Source organism: Podarcis raffonei, chromosome 1 (genome assembly GCF_027172205.1).
Source record: "Podarcis raffonei isolate rPodRaf1 chromosome 1, rPodRaf1.pri, whole genome shotgun sequence".
Lineage (NCBI taxonomy): Eukaryota > Metazoa > Chordata > Lepidosauria > Squamata > Lacertidae > Podarcis > Podarcis raffonei.
Genome location: NC_070602.1, coordinates 61,234,354 through 61,242,652, shown reverse-complemented (window position 1 = coordinate 61,242,652; position 8,299 = coordinate 61,234,354). Strand labels below are relative to the sequence as shown.

The following is an 8,299-nucleotide window of genomic DNA, read 5'->3' as shown; positions in this document are numbered from 1 at the left end:
TAAAGTTAAATTCTCTATTTTCTTTGAAACTACAGAGTTCTTTAATGTTTATCCCCACCATTGAACTGTGTTACTGGATCACAGGCCCAACAAAAGCATCCTTTTATTTGGTGTGTATCTTCTCTATTTAGGACCATTTGTTGGATTGTCTTTTGTAGTTCTATTCTTTTTATGCTGTTACTGTACCCCATTCACATCTATCGCCTTTCATTCCCAGATATATTTGTTTACAGGGGGGCAACAAGATATGCATGTGTGGCACTATCAATTTGTATGCACCAGCTATTGTCAGGAAAATATATTGTTGCTTTTTTCTATGCATTGACTGAGGAGGGTTGTCAGTGCTAAGCTGATTCTGAATAGAGCCAATAAGAGTTTGCCCAGCACTAGATTTATGTGGTTACTCATTGAGGCAGTCCTTATGCTTTCTCCAGAAAGAGTTGGGAGAAACTTGATGTCTCAACAGGAAGGAGGATGGGGTCAGAGCTAGAATTAGTTGGTTCTACCTTAGTAGAATTAGTTCTACTAATTAGTAGAATTAGTTGGGACACGGGTGGCACTGTGAGTTAAATCATAGAACCTAGGACGTGCCGATCAGAAGGTCAGCGGTTTGAATCCCCGTGACGGGGTGAGCTCCCGTTGCTCGGTCCCTGCTCCTGCCAACCTAGCAGTTCGAAAGCATGTCAAAGTGCAAGTAGATAAATAGGTACCGCTCCAGCGGAAAGGTAAACGGCATTTCCGTGCACTGCTCTGGTTCACCAGAAGCAGCTTAGTCATGCTGGCCACATGACCCGGAAGCTGTACGTCGGCTCCCTCGGCCAATAAAGCAAGATGAGCGCCGCAACCCCAGAGTCGGTCACGACTTGACCTAATGGTCAGGGGTCCCTTTAACTTTACCTTTTTACCTCTGATTGACTTCAGTTTTACCTCTGATTGACTTCAGATTGACTTGGCTTCCCTGTTTTTTGCCCTACCAGTTCCAACTAGCAGCAGCCATCTTGGATGAATGAGTACCAAACAATCTGAAAGGACACCCAAAGAAGTGTGCCTGATCAAAACTCCAAATACCGCGATAATGGTCTGGGTCTACCACACTGGAATGTAACTATCATCTGTTCCTGAGTTTAGTGAATTCAAAAAAAAAAAATTGTGCTTTAAAAACAGACAGAGGCCTCTGTGGGAGCTTAATCTGCAGCAAGATTTGGGAACTACTGCACTCTCTCCATAGATGCCAAAAGGCTCAAATCACAACAGGACAGAAAGTAATTTTCAGGTGCTAGATTCTTGCTATCTGTTATTATTAATTGAATATTTTTTTTAAAATGGCTTATCTGTCTTTCCCAGAAAGTATGCTATGTGATAGTTCAGTAACTTCAGATTCAATTTCAGAGCATCTCCATGGAGATCACGAAACATTTTTGCTGTAAGGAAGTTCAGGAATCTTTTGGATTTCTTGACTTACTTATGTGGTGAATAGGTCCCATTACAGCAAACTATTGCAAAGAGTACTCCAGACTTGCATTATCTAGCAGTGAGGACTTGAATTTCCCTTTTGGTGCCCAAGATTGCTTTACTGACTCTCAAGAGATGTTCTGCTTTTGAAGAATAATATCTTGTGTGACAGTCTAGCAGATGGAGCACCACTTTTGGATCCGTCGTGATTTTATTGAAAGTCTCTATTGCCTTTATTATGACATAGAATTAAAATCAGGTCTGAAGCCTGCCATCAAACAAGGGAGGGGGGGAAATATAGCAAATATTTTCCAGGGGGATTTTCTGTCAAAGAAAGAAAAAGTAAGTGAAATGCCCACTGCTGTTGTAGCATATGTCTGTGCAAAGGAAAAAACCCCAGCGGTTTCCCCAAGATAGGATCCTTAAATACTTGTTTAACCTAGCAAAATGACATATCGCAACAATAACCTGCCTTCCAGGCAACATGCAGAGCTATGGACTGTCACTTTTGCAGGTCCTGCCAGACTCCTTCACGTAGTTTCATTAGGATATATATGCCTCTAATTGTCAGCTCTCCAGATGTAGCAATTTAGATGCCAAGGAAAAAATCTGTTTTATTCATTCTCAAGAGCATCATGACAAAGACAGTCTGGAAGCTATGAAACATTTTATAATTGCACGCTGTTTACAACCCAATAAAGAAACAAGCGGATCTCATAGCAAAAGGGGTTTGGATTGGGATGGCAAACATAATCTTACCCGTGTAAAAAATTGAGGGCAGGCCAATCTGTTTGCGCTTTGAAGTCTCTTGACCCAACCTGTAGTTGTCTGGTTCTAGGTACCTAGTATCACATTTTCGTGTTTGCTTTCTCTGCCTATAGAGACATGAGTACTTTGGTAAGTAAAGGATCCAGAGCAGGCAGCAGGTCCAGTGAAAGAAAGGAGAAGACTTGGAGAGGATGTAGTTAAATAAAGAATAGTGAAGCTACACAGACTCACAACAGGAGGATCAAGGGCACATCAATCTAGAATCATAGACTTGGAGAATGGCTTTCCCAGAACTTGGGCAGCCTCTACAGGTGGCTGTTCAGAATCTGCTTGAAGATATCCAGCAAAGGAGAACCTACTCCTCCTCTAGGTAATTGGTTCCATTGTCAATCTGCTTTTAGAATCAAGAAGTCTAACGACAGGTGACAGAGGCACAGGAATAGGCCCCTTTCAGGCTGGCCAGTGGTCTTGTACTGTCCCAGTGTCAAGGCTTCCATCTGTCTTCTGAATAGCTCAGTCGGTTAGTGCATGGTGCTGATAAAGCCAAGGTTGCAGGTTCAATCCCATATGGTACAGGAATACCATATGGTATTCCTGCATTTCAGGGGTTGGATGAGATCAGGCACATCCAACAGGCAGACTGTGATCTGGACATCTGTGGTAGATCACTGGTAGATCACTGGCTCCCCCCAAATAAGCTCAACAACTTTGACCTGAACCCAAAAAAAGCGGGTAGATCACTGCCAGTTTTTTTGGGAGTTGGCCACTCCTGGATTAGATGATCTGCAGGGTCTCTTCCAACTCTATAATTCTATGATTTCTAAGGTTCTACAAAGATGTAGAAAACCTGCAACACCTCTTCAGGCTGGGACAAAGAGGTGAGCTGGGAAATGGCACTAGTATCATACCATCTTCAATGCCTATAAAAATTATCTCTGGCTTCTGCAGAAGGAATTCAGCCAAAGTCTGCACAAGGCAGCAATCAGTCGCATTTCTTTTCATAATTTGTGCAGAGTCAAAGGATTCTGATGGATGTCCTCAGACTTTCCTGCTTTGCTCACATATTCTTCATCATTTGAACAAGCAATTTCAAGTCTTTGTGCTGAAATGTCACCATATCTTTCCCCATGAAAAGCTTTAAAATTGTACCCTTTATTATTCATTTAACAAATGGGCCATGTAAAATTATTTTCATTCGTTCTTTTCTGTAGGTCTGATGCAGTGTGTGCTGACCATCCATCTACAGAATTGTTCAGGTTTTCCACCAAATTGCTTCAATCTGCAGCTTTTGAAATGAGACTTCAAGGTAAACTTAAACCAGGTATGGTTCACCAGCATCTTGTAAAGACACATATTTTTGACTGGACTTACCTTGACCCATAAGATTGGACCTGTTATTGCTGAATTTCTGATTTTATTCTATTGCTATTATACTGTTTTGCTGCTTTATATGTTGGTATCTCTGCTTTTATACTGTTTTATTGTTTTGGTGTTGCATTTTTGTATCCCGCCTAGAGATTTTCAAATATTAAGTGGTTTAGAAATGCTTTAAAATAAGTAAAAATAAAATAAATAAACTCAGGAGAGCAACAGGCTCTCCATCTCTGATTTAAGATAATCTAAAGTATCCTGTGAATTGACTATAGATTCACGCATCCTAGCATTCAGACTTGCACCATTGCATTCAAAACTGGACAAAGATAAAATCAATTTGGAAAAACTTTTACTGAGTAGTCCTATGGCCATTTCTGCCTATAATTTGTTATTTAAAATTCTCAACGAATATGGAAATATATTATTAAAAATTCATTGATCTGTAAAGAATAATTTAAGGGAATGATTGTGACCATTCTGCTGATCCCATTTATGCATCTCTCCTTCCTTAGACAAGTCTTATTCTTGGCTCAAGTCAAATCCCCAATATATTAATTATGCTGTAATTCCAAATAGATGACTTAATTATATTTTTCCAATGTGTTTAATCAGAGTGTTTTATTGCCTGATGTGCTTTACAAGATCTTATGTGCCAGGCTGATGCTGTGAGTCACAGCAAATCTTCCATGCCTAGCTGCAGACTTCATTGTGGGTTTGTTTTTTATTAAAAAAAGCTGTGAGTTGGGGTTTTAGCTAAACTAAACTAAAAGATTGTGAGCCTTACACTAAATCATATCCTGGAGACCAGGCTTTAATCACATAGTACATTCCACAAGACCAACCTGATGCATTTTGCTGTTGGAGGTGAAGGGCAAAATGCACAGAAGCTGACCATATTCACAGCTGGAACTTACTGATAGCACAGAGAGAAGAAACGCCATAGTGCATCTGCAACAACACAACCATCTGCCCCAGCTGCAGCAGAACATGTTTCTTGCCCTCTTAAATATTCCAGTAGTAAATTCGGCAGCAACTAGGCCCCTGACAACCTTCGAAAACCTCCTCTTAACAACAAAGGGACACGGCAAAGGGATGGTATCCACAATATGCAAAATACTGCTCAAAAATCCCACAAACCCCCTCGACTTAATCAAAAAAACAATGGGAGGACGGCATAGGCTTTGAGATTAACCCCACCCAATGGACCAGAATGTGGTCTAAACCTCCCTTTAAATCCATATCAGCGAAAAGAAAAGAACTCACTCTGAAACTCACAGGTGGTACCTAACACCACGGATACTATTGCTAATACACCCAGGAACCTCACCAAAATGCTGGAGAGGATGCACCTCCACAGGAACATACCTCCACATGTGGTGGGAATGTCCTAAAATCCAACTCTTCTGGACAACAATCATATAAGAAATATGCAAAATAACTAAGCAGGTATTAGAAGTCACCCCATTAGCAAGAAATATGCAAAATAACTAAGCAGGTATTAGAAGTCACTGGCCCTACTAAACATCTTCCAAGATAATAATGCCCACTGACATCATAAAGAGCTAATAACCCACCTACTCTCAGCAGCCAGAAGCATCATAGGCAGATATTGGAGAGACATGTCAGGAGTAAGCATGGACCAATGGTATCAAATAGTATGGAAACAGCTATTAGAAAAGGTAACCAATAAACTGAGATTGACACGGAGACAAATAGAAGAAGACACCTTCACCCCAATATGTCTCCCATTTATCACATACACAGCTCAACAGAACATGTCTCTCCCGTATCAGTCCCTACAACCACAGCAGGCACTGTGACCTTCCAACAGTTTGACTTCACCCCCAATGGCACACTTCACCATTGTCTCCTGAAACAGACAGGTGCCAACCTGGCAACCAACCTGTAATAAGAGTAATGGAAACAGTTTATCTGTGTGAGAAATTATAAAGAAGTTATTCTATGCTGTCCCAAGAGTATACGGATTGCCATGTACACTTCCAGTGTAACAAGACCATCAATGATTCCTCAATTGCCTCACTAACAATTTCATTTCCCAGAAGGTGGAAGAAGCAACAAGGGGGTCGTCTATCTTGGACATGGTCCTCATCAATAGGGAGGAAGTGATCAATGATACGGAAGTACAGGCAACCTGGGAGGAAGTGATCATATCCTCTTGGGTTTCATGATACACAGGTAAGGGAAAACTGAGTGTAGTCAGACATGCACTCTGGACTTTAAGAAGGCTGATTTCAAAAAGGAACTATTGGGTGAGATTCTATGGTTTGAAATACTCAAGGGAGTTTCTGAAAGGTGAAATATTGAAGCCGTAAATGCAGACAATTCCAACAAAAAAGAAAAGTGGGAGTCACCTAAAGAAACTGTTACGGCTGCATAAGGAGCTGACAGATTAGCTGAGATTTAATAAGGATATGTATATGAAACAAGAAATGGGAAATAATGAAGGAATGTATACAAGAGAAGACAACAGTTGCTGGGAGAAAGTCAGGCAGGCTAAAGCTTAGAATGAGCTCAGGCTTTCAACAGAGGTTAAAACTAATCTTTTTTTAAAGTTTATTTTGCAAGAAGAAGAGTAAACAGGCAACGGGTGCTCAGTATGGAGAAGACAGAAAAATGCTATTAGGTAACAGAGAGAAGGCAGAACTACTCAACACCTACTTTGCACAAAAGGGAAACAGTGTCCAACCTGGTGATAACTGAATATATGATACAAGGAGGGAGCTGCAGCCCAATATAGGAAATGAGGTGGCAACAGAACACCTAGCCACTTTAAATGAATTCAAGTCTTCAGGGCCTGATGAGCTGCATCCAAGGGTGCTAAAGGAGCTTGCAGATGTAACCCCAGACCCTCTGTCTATAATCTTTGAGAATTCTTGGAGGACAGATGAGGTCCCTGTGAACTGGAAGTGGGCAAATGTTATCCCCATCTTCAAACGGGGGGGGGGGGGGAGAGAAGACCCAGGTAACTACTGATCGGTTAGCTTGACATTAATACTAGGAAAAGTCCTAGAACAGATAATTAAACTGTTAAGCTGTGAGCACTTAGAAATGGATATTGTGGTTACTAAGACCAAGCATGGATTTCTCAAAACAAGTCATGCCTGACAAATCTCATCTCTCTTTTTTATAGAGTTACAAGTTTGTTGGATCAGGGGAATGCTGTGGACGTAGTGTATCTTGATCTAATGTATCTACATGGAAGATGGAACAAGGTTGTTTTCTCATGTTCCAGAGGCTAGGACCCAGATGCATAGAAAAAATAAAAGTAGTATAACTTCAAGAAGAATACAAAACATTGAGTGGATCCAGACAAATAAAATAAACTGAATTCGATCATCTAAACAATAGTGAAAAGACAAGTTTGTTAAGGTTTTCTTAAATGCCAGAACTGAAAGGCTGTAGCAACTGTTTTTACCTTCCTTTCCCTTTCTTGTTATTAAGTTATCGAGCAAAGCAAACTAGAAGAGAATTCATATCTTGAAGAGTTTTATTGAAGACTGATGTTAATGCTGACCCCAATTTTACTTTCTTCATATACAAAGTTAACTTGCTTTAGCTGTCAAAAGCTACTAATACAATCTACAACAAGAAAGTACACACTGTAACATTGTCATTTCTGTGACAATTGCTCTGTAGTTCTATAGATGTGCTAAATGTAGAGATAGTCTTTGCCCCCACCCCCAGGAGAACTCTTTTACAGGAAAACCTTTTAATACTTTGCCATCTTGTTCAATGACATCAAGCGCAGATACCCATCACCTTTTCCATACGATAGTTTGGTTTTCCATAGAAATATCTATTCAAGTACTGACCGAAGATGACCCAACATACCACATGAGACCTGAAAAGATCACAGAATGGAGATTTGCAATATGTCTGTGGGTCGTGTATTATTGGTTGAAGTCTCGTTATTAAAATCAAAACTGTCTTTTCTCCTGCTTTTTACTCTCTTTTATCAATACCACAGAAGAGCAAAATTTCCTTTATATTCCACAAACTATGCACTTCTTTAGTTAAATAAAACTCAAGTTGCCATTTGAAATAGCACAGTTCTATATATTATTCCAGACATCATTTTTCAAGACTGGATTTCTGTAAATGCCCGTGTTTTTTTACCATGAAATATCTTTTTAAACTGCCATGGGAGTGATAACATTTTCACCTCCAAATGAAATATATATGCTAATCTATTACAGATTCAGAGATACTTGGAGTCTACATAGAGAGTATTGGCTTTTATGCCAAACGTATTTTCAGCAATAATAATAATAATAATAATAATAATAATAATAATAATAATAAATTTATTATTTATACCCCGCCCATCTGGCTGGGCCTCCCCAGCCACTCTGGGTGGCTTCCATAAAAACCAAAAATACAGTAAAATATCACGCGTTAAAAACTTCCCTGAACAGGGCTGCCTTAAGATGTCTTCTGAATGTCAGGTAGTTGTTTATCTCTTTGACATCTGCTGGAAGGGCGTTCCACAGGGCGGGCGCCACTACCGAGAAGGCCCTCTGCCTGGTTCCCTGTAGCTTTGCTGCTCGCAATGAGGGAACCGCCAGAAGGCCCTTGGCGCTGGACCTCAGCGTCCGGGCAGAATGATGGGGGTGGAGACGCTCCTTCAGGTATACTGGACCGAGGCCGTTTAGGGCTTTAAAGGTCAGCACCAACACTTTGAATT

General features: G+C 40.4%; 2 long non-coding RNA genes across 3 annotated transcripts; both read left to right on the top strand.

The window, feature by feature from the left end:
- Positions 1 to 974: 974 nt before the first annotated feature.
- LOC128402526 (uncharacterized) lies at positions 975 to 3,603 on the top strand. 2 transcript variants are annotated; one of them, XR_008327735.1, is made up of 3 exons: positions 975 to 1,101; positions 2,334 to 2,590; positions 3,432 to 3,603. It is a non-coding gene; the product is annotated as an uncharacterized LOC128402526 (long non-coding RNA). The 2 variants fall into 2 exon arrangements; XR_008327734.1 differs by having other exon boundaries at positions 975 to 1,273.
- Positions 3,604 to 5,577: 1,974 nt separating this feature from the next.
- LOC128402521 (uncharacterized) lies at positions 5,578 to 7,546 on the top strand. Its single transcript, XR_008327732.1, has 2 exons — positions 5,578 to 5,790; positions 6,746 to 7,546. It is a non-coding gene; the product is annotated as an uncharacterized LOC128402521 (long non-coding RNA).
- Positions 7,547 to 8,299: the final 753 nt, after the last annotated feature.